The sequence below is a fragment of the Sphaerodactylus townsendi genome, linkage group LG01 (genome assembly GCF_021028975.2).
Source record: "Sphaerodactylus townsendi isolate TG3544 linkage group LG01, MPM_Stown_v2.3, whole genome shotgun sequence".
Classification (NCBI taxonomy): Eukaryota; Metazoa; Chordata; class Lepidosauria; order Squamata; family Sphaerodactylidae; genus Sphaerodactylus; species Sphaerodactylus townsendi.
In genome coordinates, this window is record NC_059425.1 from 157,568,224 (window position 1) to 157,585,108 (window position 16,885).

The following is a 16,885-nucleotide window of genomic DNA, read 5'->3' on the forward strand; positions in this document are numbered from 1 at the left end:
CCCCACCCCCCCCCCCCCCCACCCCCCCCCCCCCCCACCCCCCCCCCCCCCCACCCCCCCCCCCCCCCACCCCCCCCCCCCCCCACCCCCCCCCCCCCCCACCCCCCCCCCCCCCCACCCCCCCCCCCCCCCACCCCCCCCCCCCCCCACCCCCCCCCCCCCCCACCCCCCCCCCCCCCCACCCCCCCCCCCCCCCACCCCCCCCCCCCCCCACCCCCCCCCCCCCCCACCCCCCCCCCCCCCCACCCCCCCCCCCCCCCACCCCCCCCCCCCCCCACCCCCCCCCCCCCCCACCCCCCCCCCCCCCCACCCCCCCCCCCCCCCACCCCCCCCCCCCCCCACCCCCCCCCCCCCCCACCCCCCCCCCCCCCCACCCCCCCCCCCCCCCACCCCCCCCCCCCCCCACCCCCCCCCCCCCCCACCCCCCCCCCCCCCCACCCCCCCCCCCCCCCACCCCCCCCCCCCCCCACCCCCCCCCCCCCCCACCCCCCCCCCCCCCCACCCCCCCCCCCCCCCACCCCCCCCCCCCCCCACCCCCCCCCCCCCCCACCCCCCCCCCCCCCCACCCCCCCCCCCCCCCACCCCCCCCCCCCCCCACCCCCCCCCCCCCCCACCCCCCCCCCCCCCCACCCCCCCCCCCCCCCACCCCCCCCCCCCCCCACCCCCCCCCCCCCCCACCCCCCCCCCCCCCCACCCCCCCCCCCCCCCACCCCCCCCCCCCCCCACCCCCCCCCCCCCCCACCCCCCCCCCCCCCCACCCCCCCCCCCCCCCACCCCCCCCCCCCCCCACCCCCCCCCCCCCCCACCCCCCCCCCCCCCCACCCCCCCCCCCCCCCACCCCCCCCCCCCCCCACCCCCCCCCCCCCCCACCCCCCCCCCCCCCCACCCCCCCCCCCCCCCACCCCCCCCCCCCCCCACCCCCCCCCCCCCCCACCCCCCCCCCCCCCCACCCCCCCCCCCCCCCACCCCCCCCCCCCCCCACCCCCCCCCCCCCCCACCCCCCCCCCCCCCCACCCCCCCCCCCCCCCACCCCCCCCCCCCCCCACCCCCCCCCCCCCCCACCCCCCCCCCCCCCCACCCCCCCCCCCCCCCACCCCCCCCCCCCCCCACCCCCCCCCCCCCCCACCCCCCCCCCCCCCCACCCCCCCCCCCCCCCACCCCCCCCCCCCCCCACCCCCCCCCCCCCCCACCCCCCCCCCCCCCCACCCCCCCCCCCCCCCACCCCCCCCCCCCCCCACCCCCCCCCCCCCCCACCCCCCCCCCCCCCCACCCCCCCCCCCCCCCACCCCCCCCCCCCCCCACCCCCCCCCCCCCCCACCCCCCCCCCCCCCCACCCCCCCCCCCCCCCACCCCCCCCCCCCCCCACCCCCCCCCCCCCCCACCCCCCCCCCCCCCCACCCCCCCCCCCCCCCACCCCCCCCCCCCCCCACCCCCCCCCCCCCCCACCCCCCCCCCCCCCCACCCCCCCCCCCCCCCACCCCCCCCCCCCCCCACCCCCCCCCCCCCCCACCCCCCCCCCCCCCCACCCCCCCCCCCCCCCACCCCCCCCCCCCCCCACCCCCCCCCCCCCCCACCCCCCCCCCCCCCCACCCCCCCCCCCCCCCACCCCCCCCCCCCCCCACCCCCCCCCCCCCCCACCCCCCCCCCCCCCCACCCCCCCCCCCCCCCACCCCCCCCCCCCCCCACCCCCCCCCCCCCCCACCCCCCCCCCCCCCCACCCCCCCCCCCCCCCACCCCCCCCCCCCCCCACCCCCCCCCCCCCCCACCCCCCCCCCCCCCCACCCCCCCCCCCCCCCACCCCCCCCCCCCCCCACCCCCCCCCCCCCCCACCCCCCCCCCCCCCCACCCCCCCCCCCCCCCACCCCCCCCCCCCCCCACCCCCCCCCCCCCCCACCCCCCCCCCCCCCCACCCCCCCCCCCCCCCACCCCCCCCCCCCCCCACCCCCCCCCCCCCCCACCCCCCCCCCCCCCCACCCCCCCCCCCCCCCACCCCCCCCCCCCCCCACCCCCCCCCCCCCCCACCCCCCCCCCCCCCCACCCCCCCCCCCCCCCACCCCCCCCCCCCCCCACCCCCCCCCCCCCCCACCCCCCCCCCCCCCCACCCCCCCCCCCCCCCACCCCCCCCCCCCCCCACCCCCCCCCCCCCCCACCCCCCCCCCCCCCCACCCCCCCCCCCCCCCACCCCCCCCCCCCCCCACCCCCCCCCCCCCCCACCCCCCCCCCCCCCCACCCCCCCCCCCCCCCACCCCCCCCCCCCCCCACCCCCCCCCCCCCCCACCCCCCCCCCCCCCCACCCCCCCCCCCCCCCACCCCCCCCCCCCCCCACCCCCCCCCCCCCCCACCCCCCCCCCCCCCCACCCCCCCCCCCCCCCACCCCCCCCCCCCCCCACCCCCCCCCCCCCCCACCCCCCCCCCCCCCCACCCCCCCCCCCCCCCACCCCCCCCCCCCCCCACCCCCCCCCCCCCCCACCCCCCCCCCCCCCCACCCCCCCCCCCCCCCACCCCCCCCCCCCCCCACCCCCCCCCCCCCCCACCCCCCCCCCCCCCCACCCCCCCCCCCCCCCACCCCCCCCCCCCCCCACCCCCCCCCCCCCCCACCCCCCCCCCCCCCCACCCCCCCCCCCCCCCACCCCCCCCCCCCCCCACCCCCCCCCCCCCCCACCCCCCCCCCCCCCCACCCCCCCCCCCCCCCACCCCCCCCCCCCCCCACCCCCCCCCCCCCCCACCCCCCCCCCCCCCCACCCCCCCCCCCCCCCACCCCCCCCCCCCCCCACCCCCCCCCCCCCCCACCCCCCCCCCCCCCCACCCCCCCCCCCCCCCACCCCCCCCCCCCCCCACCCCCCCCCCCCCCCACCCCCCCCCCCCCCCACCCCCCCCCCCCCCCACCCCCCCCCCCCCCCACCCCCCCCCCCCCCCACCCCCCCCCCCCCCCACCCCCCCCCCCCCCCACCCCCCCCCCCCCCCACCCCCCCCCCCCCCCACCCCCCCCCCCCCCCACCCCCCCCCCCCCCCACCCCCCCCCCCCCCCACCCCCCCCCCCCCCCACCCCCCCCCCCCCCCACCCCCCCCCCCCCCCACCCCCCCCCCCCCCCACCCCCCCCCCCCCCCACCCCCCCCCCCCCCCACCCCCCCCCCCCCCCACCCCCCCCCCCCCCCACCCCCCCCCCCCCCCACCCCCCCCCCCCCCCACCCCCCCCCCCCCCCACCCCCCCCCCCCCCCACCCCCCCCCCCCCCCACCCCCCCCCCCCCCCACCCCCCCCCCCCCCCACCCCCCCCCCCCCCCACCCCCCCCCCCCCCCACCCCCCCCCCCCCCCACCCCCCCCCCCCCCCACCCCCCCCCCCCCCCACCCCCCCCCCCCCCCACCCCCCCCCCCCCCCACCCCCCCCCCCCCCCACCCCCCCCCCCCCCCACCCCCCCCCCCCCCCACCCCCCCCCCCCCCCACCCCCCCCCCCCCCCACCCCCCCCCCCCCCCACCCCCCCCCCCCCCCACCCCCCCCCCCCCCCACCCCCCCCCCCCCCCACCCCCCCCCCCCCCCACCCCCCCCCCCCCCCACCCCCCCCCCCCCCCACCCCCCCCCCCCCCCACCCCCCCCCCCCCCCACCCCCCCCCCCCCCCACCCCCCCCCCCCCCCACCCCCCCCCCCCCCCACCCCCCCCCCCCCCCACCCCCCCCCCCCCCCACCCCCCCCCCCCCCCACCCCCCCCCCCCCCCACCCCCCCCCCCCCCCACCCCCCCCCCCCCCCACCCCCCCCCCCCCCCACCCCCCCCCCCCCCCACCCCCCCCCCCCCCCACCCCCCCCCCCCCCCACCCCCCCCCCCCCCCACCCCCCCCCCCCCCCACCCCCCCCCCCCCCCACCCCCCCCCCCCCCCACCCCCCCCCCCCCCCACCCCCCCCCCCCCCCACCCCCCCCCCCCCCCACCCCCCCCCCCCCCCACCCCCCCCCCCCCCCACCCCCCCCCCCCCCCACCCCCCCCCCCCCCCACCCCCCCCCCCCCCCACCCCCCCCCCCCCCCACCCCCCCCCCCCCCCACCCCCCCCCCCCCCCACCCCCCCCCCCCCCCACCCCCCCCCCCCCCCACCCCCCCCCCCCCCCACCCCCCCCCCCCCCCACCCCCCCCCCCCCCCACCCCCCCCCCCCCCCACCCCCCCCCCCCCCCACCCCCCCCCCCCCCCACCCCCCCCCCCCCCCACCCCCCCCCCCCCCCACCCCCCCCCCCCCCCACCCCCCCCCCCCCCCACCCCCCCCCCCCCCCACCCCCCCCCCCCCCCACCCCCCCCCCCCCCCACCCCCCCCCCCCCCCACCCCCCCCCCCCCCCACCCCCCCCCCCCCCCACCCCCCCCCCCCCCCACCCCCCCCCCCCCCCACCCCCCCCCCCCCCCACCCCCCCCCCCCCCCACCCCCCCCCCCCCCCACCCCCCCCCCCCCCCACCCCCCCCCCCCCCCACCCCCCCCCCCCCCCACCCCCCCCCCCCCCCACCCCCCCCCCCCCCCACCCCCCCCCCCCCCCACCCCCCCCCCCCCCCACCCCCCCCCCCCCCCACCCCCCCCCCCCCCCACCCCCCCCCCCCCCCACCCCCCCCCCCCCCCACCCCCCCCCCCCCCCACCCCCCCCCCCCCCCACCCCCCCCCCCCCCCACCCCCCCCCCCCCCCACCCCCCCCCCCCCCCACCCCCCCCCCCCCCCACCCCCCCCCCCCCCCACCCCCCCCCCCCCCCACCCCCCCCCCCCCCCACCCCCCCCCCCCCCCACCCCCCCCCCCCCCCACCCCCCCCCCCCCCCACCCCCCCCCCCCCCCACCCCCCCCCCCCCCCACCCCCCCCCCCCCCCACCCCCCCCCCCCCCCACCCCCCCCCCCCCCCACCCCCCCCCCCCCCCACCCCCCCCCCCCCCCACCCCCCCCCCCCCCCACCCCCCCCCCCCCCCACCCCCCCCCCCCCCCACCCCCCCCCCCCCCCACCCCCCCCCCCCCCCACCCCCCCCCCCCCCCACCCCCCCCCCCCCCCACCCCCCCCCCCCCCCACCCCCCCCCCCCCCCACCCCCCCCCCCCCCCACCCCCCCCCCCCCCCACCCCCCCCCCCCCCCACCCCCCCCCCCCCCCACCCCCCCCCCCCCCCACCCCCCCCCCCCCCCACCCCCCCCCCCCCCCACCCCCCCCCCCCCCCACCCCCCCCCCCCCCCACCCCCCCCCCCCCCCACCCCCCCCCCCCCCCACCCCCCCCCCCCCCCACCCCCCCCCCCCCCCACCCCCCCCCCCCCCCACCCCCCCCCCCCCCCACCCCCCCCCCCCCCCACCCCCCCCCCCCCCCACCCCCCCCCCCCCCCACCCCCCCCCCCCCCCACCCCCCCCCCCCCCCACCCCCCCCCCCCCCCACCCCCCCCCCCCCCCACCCCCCCCCCCCCCCACCCCCCCCCCCCCCCACCCCCCCCCCCCCCCACCCCCCCCCCCCCCCACCCCCCCCCCCCCCCACCCCCCCCCCCCCCCACCCCCCCCCCCCCCCACCCCCCCCCCCCCCCACCCCCCCCCCCCCCCACCCCCCCCCCCCCCCACCCCCCCCCCCCCCCACCCCCCCCCCCCCCCACCCCCCCCCCCCCCCACCCCCCCCCCCCCCCACCCCCCCCCCCCCCCACCCCCCCCCCCCCCCACCCCCCCCCCCCCCCACCCCCCCCCCCCCCCACCCCCCCCCCCCCCCACCCCCCCCCCCCCCCACCCCCCCCCCCCCCCACCCCCCCCCCCCCCCACCCCCCCCCCCCCCCACCCCCCCCCCCCCCCACCCCCCCCCCCCCCCACCCCCCCCCCCCCCCACCCCCCCCCCCCCCCACCCCCCCCCCCCCCCACCCCCCCCCCCCCCCACCCCCCCCCCCCCCCACCCCCCCCCCCCCCCACCCCCCCCCCCCCCCACCCCCCCCCCCCCCCACCCCCCCCCCCCCCCACCCCCCCCCCCCCCCACCCCCCCCCCCCCCCACCCCCCCCCCCCCCCACCCCCCCCCCCCCCCACCCCCCCCCCCCCACACACCCCCCCCCCCCCCCCCCCCCCCCCCCCCACCCCCCCCCCCCCCCACCCCCCCCCCCCCCCACCCCCCCCCCCCCCAACCCCCCCCCCCCCCCACCCCCCCCCCCCCCCACCCCCCCCCCCCCCCACCCCCCCCCCCCCCCACCCCCCCCCCCCCCCAAACCACCCCCCCCCCCCACCCCCCCCCCCCCCCTCACCCCCTTCCACCCCCCCCACCCCCACCCCTCCTTACCTCCCCCCCCCCCCCACCCCCCCCCTCCCCCACCCCCCCCCCCCCCCCCCGCCCCCCCCCCCCAAAACCCCCCCCCCCCCCCCCCCCCCCCCCCCCACCCCCCCCCCCCCCAGCTCTGGAGTCGCAGGGCAGGGGGCGTGTCCCCAGGCCTGGGCGACGTGCCGGAAGGTCGCAGGGAAGGTACGTCGTTTGGGAAAGGGGGGGATGGTGCCTTCCAGCCGCTGCTGTTCACACAGGGAGCGAGGTGGGAAAATAGCGGCTTCGCGCCGCTGGGGGGGAGCGAGGGTGGTGCGGCTGCGATGCAGCTGCGCCCCCCATGCGAACAGCTCCCTAGGGACGGTGTTTTTGCCGTACCTAGGGCGCTGTTATTGGCCCATGCCAATACAAGTTTTTTTGTATTACTTGTAGCATTTATTCTTTTGCAAGAGATTCTCTATAAAGAATCTATCTGCCTTCCATTCTATTCTGAAGGTATCCAGGTATTCTTGCAGTTATCAAAATTTGTCTTAATTAATGCTGCCGGGGCTAGATGTTTACACATTCCTGTGCCTTGTCCTGACTCAGAGGCTTTTTTGTGCACCTTTCCTGACTGAACCTAGTTGCCTTCAATTGGAAGAGTTATCTCTCCCATTAAAATCATTTTATTCATTATGACAGCACACTATGTTTTAATGATGTTTAGTAGACGCTGAAAAAAAAATCCAGCAAGCCCATGACTGCCAATACTTTATTATGATGAGGTGTTCCTCACCTAGAATATTTGCTTCCGTTTTCTAAAAAAGAAAATTTATTTGAGCATCTATATTGGAAGGAAATTAAAACAACAGCTCATTGCTTTGTGGCGTAGGTATAAACCTAATATGATGTTTTTTTTAAAAAAAAACCTGCCAAATAATCTAGATAAAAGAGATAAGATATACTCCATGAAGCTCATTATAAGTCTTCTTCCTGGCTTTCTTTTTTCTCAGTCTTGACAATTCCATTCTGTTGTCCTTTCCTCCATTTTCCCCTTCTTGTTTCTAATTCATGGGCAAAGAACATTTGCCTTTTCCCAGAATGCATCTCTGCAGTATACCAGGGAGTTTGCCTGAGGCCATACCTATATATCTGATCCATGCATAATGAAGCATGAAGCTGCCAATTGTCGAGAGCGTCTACTGTGTCAGAGACTGATAGGCATTTCATTTGCTGAACTCCCGAGGGTCCACCACACATCTCAGGGTTCATGTAGTATTTATTTTAGGCCCTCGCATTTCTCATCTGTGAACTTCACATCATGCGTATGATGAGCAACACGCACTCTCCAGCATGAAAAACCTCTCCATGTACTTCTTAAATGGGATTCGTATGAGGAGGAGGATATGGCAGGGAGAGTGAAATAAGTCTTGTATGGAAATGAAGGCACATTAAGCCTTTTGCATACAACAGCTGTGTGAGGTTTTCAAAGCCTGACAATACGAGGCCTTGCTTTTTATTCTGACTGGAGCTGGATTCTAATAAGAGCCTCTATTTAATAAGGTGTCTGCTTTGCATATCGGGCCAGAGGGATTGTGTTATGCTGGCCTCTGGGAGCGTGTGTATTTTGCAAAGATTTTGACAGTTGTGTTGCATTTTCCAGGGGGAGAAGAGGAAGTCTGTGCTTGTTTGGCAGAGGGGCCAACTATTTGATGAACAGCAGTCCCAAATTATGTGCTCCTTTGAAATCTAAACATGGAGTAATTATGCTGAAGTAATCACTTATGTGCCAAAAATGTGATCTTACCATCCTAGCCACCAAAATGAAATATTTGTCACACAAATGTACATGGTTATGATGGAGGTGCATAAACAGTAATAGATGGACTCATGCATTTAATGTACATGTGCGATAGTGAAAAGTCTTTTGCCATATTGGAATAATTTATACAAGCTCCTTATGCTGGATTTTGAGAACAAGTGTAAACGTGGGACACAGACACCAAAAGGTAAAATGTTACAGATTTGTACGTATATGAAGTATCGGAGAAAATGGTCAGAGAATGCAAACAGAGAATGGAAAACTTCTTTTCCCTTTTGCTTTGAATTTATATAGTGTTCTGTGGGCACCACATATACCTTTTCCAGGCATTGCTTATGTTTTATATTTGAATATTTTATATCTGAATATTGCAAAGATATATATGGACAGTCAAATCTAAAGTGGCCATGCTTCTGTGTGTATCCAATACTAGTTTATTTATTTACTTCCTTTATGCCCCGCTTCTTTCCCAGTGGGCTTTCAACATTTGTGCTTTCTTCATTGTCATTTTGATGTGGTTTCTGGTTTTGAAGATGTATTCCAAACCTCTTGCTTGCTTTGTATGTCCAGTACAGCACAAGCATCAGTAACGCAGGCCTTCTCACTTTGCTAATGGAATTCAGCCGTGGCAAGGAGGGACCACCCTCTAATGGAGACAGACAGTAGTTCGGCTCTGGCAATTGTTCTGACGTTGGCTACCTTTACAGCAAGATGCTGTGAAGCCGAGACCCAACTGCTATATTCATAAACAAGCAGCCATCTGGCCAGTGAATGATTTAGATGCTGTCCTCAGAAATGAAGCATGTGACATATCTCCCTCGAGCCTCCATTTGCAATGTAGAAAGCATATATTGTTTGCTAGGGACTATGAAATCGCTCAGATTTAAATGGAGGTTATCAAAGTCACAGAAATATTTCTGGCTGTGGCAGTTCAGATCCATTACCCTTGAACAAGATTGTGTTGTAAATTGAAAACATAAAGAAAAAAAATTCTCTTTTTCAATGGGTCAAGTCATTTTTATTTACAAGACTCCTAGGTCTTTAAGCGGTCTTTTTTATATATATAAGAGTGAGCGATAGAAAATATTCTATTCCAATGTGTTTAATTTATGTAGAAATGTTTAATTGTGAAATGTCGATAAACACTATTGGATAGCTGGATGCTGCAGAACTACTGACTACAAGACTGCTTAGCCATATGTTCAAGGGCATAACTTAATAAAATGGCACCTGGGGCTTACCCCGGGGCACCATACCCTCACCAGCTATCCCCTGCCAGGGGGGTTCAGAGCATGATGCAGTTGAATTCTGTGAAGGGGTCACCCCACCCCTAATCTCCACATGGAGATCAGGAGCAGGGCCAGATGGCTTGCCACACTCCTAATCCTTATGTGGAGGTCATGGATGGACTGAGGCTCAAACAGGCCCCTGCTACTCCTGACCTCCATATGGGGATTGGAGGTTGGGCAAGCCAACTGGCTGGCCCTGCTACCCAGTGGCGTTCCTCCCATTGGGCAAAGTGGGCAGTTGCCCAGGGCGCCACACGGCGACAAAAATGCAGGTTCGTTTGTGGATTGTTTTGTATTTTCAGTGTTTTCCCCGTTTTTGGCCTGCAGGGAGTGCAGTTTTTAGGCTAGCAGCACCAACATTTCTGGGATTTTTCGGGAGACTCTCCTGATGATAGCACCTAGGTTTGGTGAGGTTTAATTTAAGGAGGCCAAAGTTATGGACCATTGAAAATAATGCTGTTTGGGGGTGGATTCCAGCATCACTTGTTTAAACAAGGGAGCCCAGATTCTCCTTTTAAATCCACCTTAAAGGGAGAATCTGGGGTCCCCAGTTTAAATAACATTGAAAGTGATGCTGTTTCCCCCAATTGGGGGAACTGGATGCAACACCATAAACTGTTTTCATAGCAGTAATAAAACAGTTTGAAAGCATTTTGAAAATGTTTTCAAAAAAATTATTTCTGCTGTGTGGTATGGCCCATTGCTGTGTTCAGATTTGTGAGTTGGGGCATGTTCTATAATGTGATGGTGACTTTGAAATGACCTGGTGGAAAAAAAATCATTGTTTGGTCATGGGGGGGAGGGTGGCCGCCCATGGGGGGGCATCAAACTCAGGTTTTGCCCAGGGCTGCCTAGGTATGCCACTGCTGCTCCCATTCTCCACATGGAGATGGGTGAGGAGGAGAGCCTGGTTGGTTCTGCACCTGATATCCACTTGGAGATTGCAGGTGGGGTGAGCCCCATTTACTGGTGTGCAACCGTGCTCCTACCTGAGCTCCCCAAAATTCAGGATGAGGCACAGTTGTGAGAGGGGTGCTGCCTTACTGTGAGCCCCCAGAAAGTGTCACCCAGGGCTCCTGCCCTCGATGTCCCCTAGCTATGCCATTGCATGTGTCAGACATTATACCTCCTTTATGAATGATACAATGAAAATGAAACAAATCAACATTTACCTATTTCTAAATTAGGTATAGTGAGGTCTGAAGCATTTGAGCAGGAGGGCAGGGGGCCCCAGGTGGCTCTTAGCAGTAGTGAATTCTGCCCTAACTGGAGTAAAAAAATCTACTCCTGACATTCTGTTTGAGGAACAGGTGACAGTTCTCAGATCTACTTTTTGGTCTTTCTGGGCTTTTATTTCACATTAATTCAACAAAAGGCAACAATGAGAATATATCAGGGCTCCTAAAAAGATTTGCCAAAATAGACTATAAATATTGCTGGAAGTGCATAGACTTAGAGATTACACGGTTGCAGATGTTACAGAGCTTCCTGTGGAAAAAGATCTGTCATCTAAGTTATGTCCTTATACTCAGGAAAAAACTTCATTTGAAGATAGCTCTTTTAAATAACATCCCAGCACCTGGACAATAAATTTATACCATAAATGTTTCTTCTTGAGAACACAGTTAGCAGTCAAACACTAGCTCTCTCGTTTGTAAAACTCTACCTGGGAATCCTTATGACTGAATATCCCTGGGTATACCAACCAGTTTAGAAGACTAGATGTCAGATGTGCACATCTCTAGAGAACTAACAGTGCCATCCTAACCAGAATTACAGCTTTCAATGTCCAGTGAAACCAGTAGACTTAGAAGGGTACAGCATTCCTTAAGACTACTGTTAACAGCTAATGCCATTCTACCGGCTTTATTTTTTCCCCTATTTTCATCAGTCTTTCATGTGTTTGTTTTATTATTTTAGGGTTAGGGGAAGGAGGGAGATTATAAGTGGTCTACATGCTGTGGGGAGGTAGGGTTGATTGTTATGGTTTTATGTCGTTTTTTGGGAGGAGGAATTAAACAGTTCAGGAAAGAGAAACTGTTTAAACACATATATTATTTCAGTAATCCCTATGACAGTGGAAGATCAGGAATATTATCTCCATATTGCAGCGGTGGAGGGCTTAATGGCTTACTTATGGCCACGCACTGAGTTCACGGCTGGGTGATGCTTGGTCTGGGGATTTCCAGACTTTTGATCTTCGCTGCCACCTCTCTGTAGTCTGGTGAGGCCGAGGTTTGAATAAAGAGAGGGGAAACATGGGCCTCAGGACAGGAAAGAAAATATGGTTGACAAGAAAAGAGAATGTGGGCAGAAACAAGAAAGCTGGAAGGCAGTATAATAGAGCACGGAGATTTAGTAAAGTTTCATCTCTTGTATTCTGAAGTGAGATCTCTTGAGCCATGTGAATTCCTAGCTTATATAATTTAATTATATCCAACCTTTGATGTATAAACCACAAATAGGCCACACTTCCTCAAATAGCTACACAGGCAATACTGTTGCAAGTCAGGCTTTCCACAACCAATTTTCCCTTACAAATAGGTTGCTGTTTCTCACCCAAGCAGACTTTTCACATCATGCCATTCATTTATTTAGAGAATTTATTTGCCACCTCTGCAAAGGCCTGTTTGAGGCAGAAGCCATTGTGAAAGCCACTAAAAACAAGCTTGCGCCATTAAACCTGCCAGGTGTAATGGCATAAAAGGAACATTGAGCATCCTAAAGTGATGTAGATAAAATGATCCCTGGGTCTAAAAGAGACCACACAATTTTAAAGAGACGATAATTAAAAGTCTGGGTTTAAAAGGAGACCTGCACTTAAAATGAAGCAAAGGATATAGCAGGAAGGCCTCAAGGGCAGGGACATTCTGAAATCTGTCTCTGGTCATCACCTACCTCATCTCCAGATTTTTGGGGGGGTGGGGAGAGCAGGGCTGCAAAAGAAGATACCCTACCCAGAATGTGTGTTTTTTTCTATATCTCTGCACGCATTCCACTTTTTATGGCATGGCGTTCTCATTTAGATCAGGCAAAATAACAAAGATAGTAGGGTTCCGCATCTTTAATGGTTGTATATAAGAGGGAATTCTGCACTGCTATTAAACACACAGGAGCCAGTCTGTCTTTGCATGTGGTCACTCTTCCAGTAATAAAACTAATGATCCCCTTATTTCCTGAGACAACATTTTTTGGAAGGATAAACTGAACCAGGGGTCACCAACCTTTTCTAGGAAAGGAAGATTTGTCTGAGAAAACCACATTGGATTTAAGGAGAAAAGATGAGTGAAATGAGAACCATGCCGTAAAAAGTGGAATGCATGCAGAGATATGGGACGAACACACATTCTGGGTAGGGCATATTTCTAATAAATAGAAATTATGTCAGCCCATAGGTCAGTAATGATTCAGTGCTTTGCCTTTTTTAAATCACCTTCTGAAGTGACTATGCTGTTTGTCTGCCATTTTGAAAACAGGTACTTATTTTCACTTCACTTTGCTTGAACTCTTACTATTTTAAAAAAAGACTAACAAAAATACTGGCTGTTGTGGATTTTGGGGGCTGTGTCTAGTACTTTTTACTCCTAACCCCCCCCCCCACTTCCGCCCCCCCCCACCCCCATGACTGGCATTTTCAGAGGCATGTCAGGCAGGGGACACTTTATTTTTCCCGCCATTTGGCCAATTTCCCCTCTTCCTTCCACCCTTTTACCTTTTTACTTTCATTTCTGCCACCACGCTTTCACTTTCTGCTACTGCCATCCATTTCAGGGTGATTCTGCCTGCCCACCAGCAGTGGCGTAGGAGGTTAAGAGCTCGTGTAGCTAATCTGGAGGAACCGGGTTTGATTCTCCACTCTGCCACTGAGCTGTGGAGGCTTATCTGGGGAATTCAGATCAGCCTGTACACTCCCACACATGCCAGCTGGGTGACCTTGGGCTAGTCACAGCTTCTCGGAGCTCTCTCAGCCCCACCTACCTCACAGGGTGTTTGTTGTGAGGGGGGAAGGGCAAGGAGATTGTAAGCCCCTTTGAGTCTTCTGCAGGAGAGAAAGGGGGATATAAATCCAAACTCCTCTTCTTCTTGTTGTGCATTTCGCTGATTCTCGGACAGCACACCACTTTACTAAAGCCCCCAAGCATGTTTTCTCCCCGTGGCAGTGATTATGTCTGACATTTCACTTAGAGATCTACAGCAACATATTCATTATTGCCTGGCCATTGCATGAAAGTCCCTTTGTCTCTTTTTGTTTAAAAAAATGTTGTGTGTTGAAAATGTGAAGCAACACAGATACACTTGATTGTAGCCCAGACTGAACGTTTGTCAGGTAGACGGGCCAGATTCTTGGGTTCATAATCATCACACTTTATTAATGACTATATCATTAACTTAGAGAAAGCCAGGTGGTGGGGAGTTGTTTCCGCTTTGTAAAAGTGATTTACTATACTGGAGAAATAGGAGGTGGAGGACTTTGAAACATATGACTCAACCCTGTTATGATGACCAGTGAAAGCAAAGGAGACAGGGAGCACCAGATACGTCATATCAGACAATGGTCAAAAAAGGAACAGCCAATCAGAATGTGGGAAAATCTGAATGGATTCATTTCTGCATGACTTCAAAGTTAATGAAGCTACGCCTCCGAAGCTACCAATTACACTTTCTGTCCTGTTCTCCCCTGGTTTTAATAAAATGTAGACATATTACTTTGTGCATCTTCATTCTTGACATTCCTAAAGGATGTTTTTTGGGTTGTGCTGTATAAATTTATGCCACTAGTAAAAGAGCTTTAAAGCAAGACCGAGTACTTTAACCTGACACACCTATCAGATTATCTCCTTTCCTTTTTGGGATCTTTTTTATGACTATACTAACAAGAATGTACTTGAAGTCGTACCCCAGTTTAACATGCTACTGCCATCAGGTCTCTATTGGAATTTTTCAATAAGCTTATAGTTTTTCTCAGTGTTGCTTTAGGATTGATAATATTCCTATCATGAAAAAGTGGGAAAATATTATTTGTGAACACTTTGCTTTGTCTGTAATTATGTCTGTGGATGGAGTACAGAATTCAAATTACCTCCCTCATCCCTTTGCCCTCTCATCTTATTCTTCCCAACATTTTACAAGTTTGTAATCTCCTCACCTGGTACCAGCCAAGACTTATATGAAGCTGCTTTATACGGAATCCATCATAGACAATGGCCAAGTGGGGTCAGTGCAATGTAAATGAAGACAGAGGAAGTGCACTGAACATGGCTAGCAGCAATAGGTGTGTAAGTTGATTTTTTTTTTACAAGATGAAAAACCTTTAAAAAATATTCACAGCAAGACCCAAACATTTATTTGGTGTCATATCATCTATTTACAAACATGTGTGCAAAAGTTCAAAAATGCACCAACAGCGCTGCATGATTAGTCATATTCTTTTAAGCAGTCAGTTCGAAGAACTCAGTACACGTTGCCACGTTGCTACATCATGAGATTCTCTGACAGACCACTCACACCAGCACAATTATGTGGGTTGTGTCTATCACACTTGTGGAACAATTCTCTCACTGGTGCTGACACAGATTATGGACAATAATGAGACTTACCACTTGCTCCCGAAGTCTTGTACAAAGTCGGATCATATATGGACATGGGCTAGGTTTAGTTAGGTGCTCTTATCTGTTCAGATCCGCCTTAATGAGGAATTTTCATTGATGTATTCTTAGGGTTTTTTTCAGCATACTGAGTTCTTTGAACTGATTGCTTGAAAGAATATGATTATCATGCAGCACTACTGGTGTGCTTTTGAGCTTTTGTACATATGTTTGCAAATAGATTATATGACACTGAATAATTTTTTGGGTCTTGCTCTGAATACTTCTTAAAGATTCTTCACCTTACACCAGAGGCGTAGCTGGGCTATGCTGTGCCCAGTGCACACTCTGTGTTTTCTGCCCCCCACTCCGCAGTGCCCTGCCCCCACACTTACCTTATTGAAACAATGCAGGCTAGAGAAGCGGCCTGTTCCCTTCAGTCTGAAAACAGCCTGGTGGGAACTACACTTCCCAGGAGACCTTGGGGCTCGCATTATTCTATGACTATGAGTACAGCACTTAAGTAACCAACTTTTTGCGTTCACAAGATTACATTTTACAATGATCCCAGAGATGTGTATTCTTAGCAGACTGAATATTCAAGTAACATTTGGAAGGATATTCCTACAGAGTTAGGACCAAGATTCTGCCTTGTTTACAGATTTCTCCCTGCTAGAATAGCTGTTTCCAGTGTATCTTTCCACACACTGATGTGCTCATGGTAATAGCTTCAGAAAGTTTCCCCATAATTGCAGGGACTGGCCCCTGTTTAATAAGCTGTTATTTAAACCCCACAAGCCCCAAAACTTTGAAGGGTAAATTTAAAACAGAAATGTGAGCTGTCAAAACACAAGTTGACATTAGAAACATTGATTTGAATTAGTAAGTGATAAAAATCAAATGCACTCTCAGGTTTCATCTAGAAATTTAAGCACTGTGAGCTGGCTATGATATACAGATAAAAGAAATTTTGAAATGACAGCCCAATTGAGGGTAATTTTATGGGTCGTTACTGTCAGTACATTTGCTGCATGATTTAAAATCTTGATTCTTGATTGTAAGAAAAATACTGTGTCTGTGTAGGACCTATGATTTTATGAAACAAGCTAGTAATAATAACTGTTTATACCCTTCAAAACAAATACCTCAAACCTAGTATTCATAGTCTACTATTATTCTTTCTATGAACTAAAAAAAACAATATTTTATCTCCTCCTGATAGCTCTACTCAGTATTTATAGTGGACTATAAACAGACAAGACAAATATCCTCCATTATGAATGGTTCCAATATTACTTGGTGAGTTGACGTTTCTAATCGAAAGGAGAAGAACAAAATACACCTGAGCTCTTGGGAAGGATCCAGCTGCTAGATGAAGAAGAGGAATAGCAGCATTACAGAGCAGATTAATTCCGGTATAGAAATTGTAAACTTCTCTGATCCTCTAAAAAATATAACCCATTGTTTTTAAGAACATGTATTCAACCTCATGTACTCAATAGCCAACAGACACGGCACAGAGTCAAGGCCTTCATCTGATGTTACCTCCTAGCTTTGGAATGGAGAGATTTATTGCCCCTGAATGTGGCATTTCCCTTTAATTACCATGGCTAGTGGCCCTTGATGGATCTGTCCTCCATGAATTAGATTCCTAGATATTATGACATGTGCACAATTAAAAGTTGAGTGTCCAAGTTTTCTATTTTTGTAGTAACCTGTATTTATATCACTGCCATCGTTAAACTTTTGAGGAGAATTTATAGCGAAGTTTTGGAATCCAAAGCATGTTTTGACAATAGAAAATGTTCTAAATTAACAAATGACAAAAGCAAAATATATTCTGTCATTTTTCATCTAGAAATAGTACAGGAAATTGAATGGGAAGTCTAAATAAAAGTAGCTATGAGGAAGAACTATCCACAGCCAAAAGGGAGGGAGAAGAGAGGGACAATTCACACAGTTATCTTTCCACAATACATAA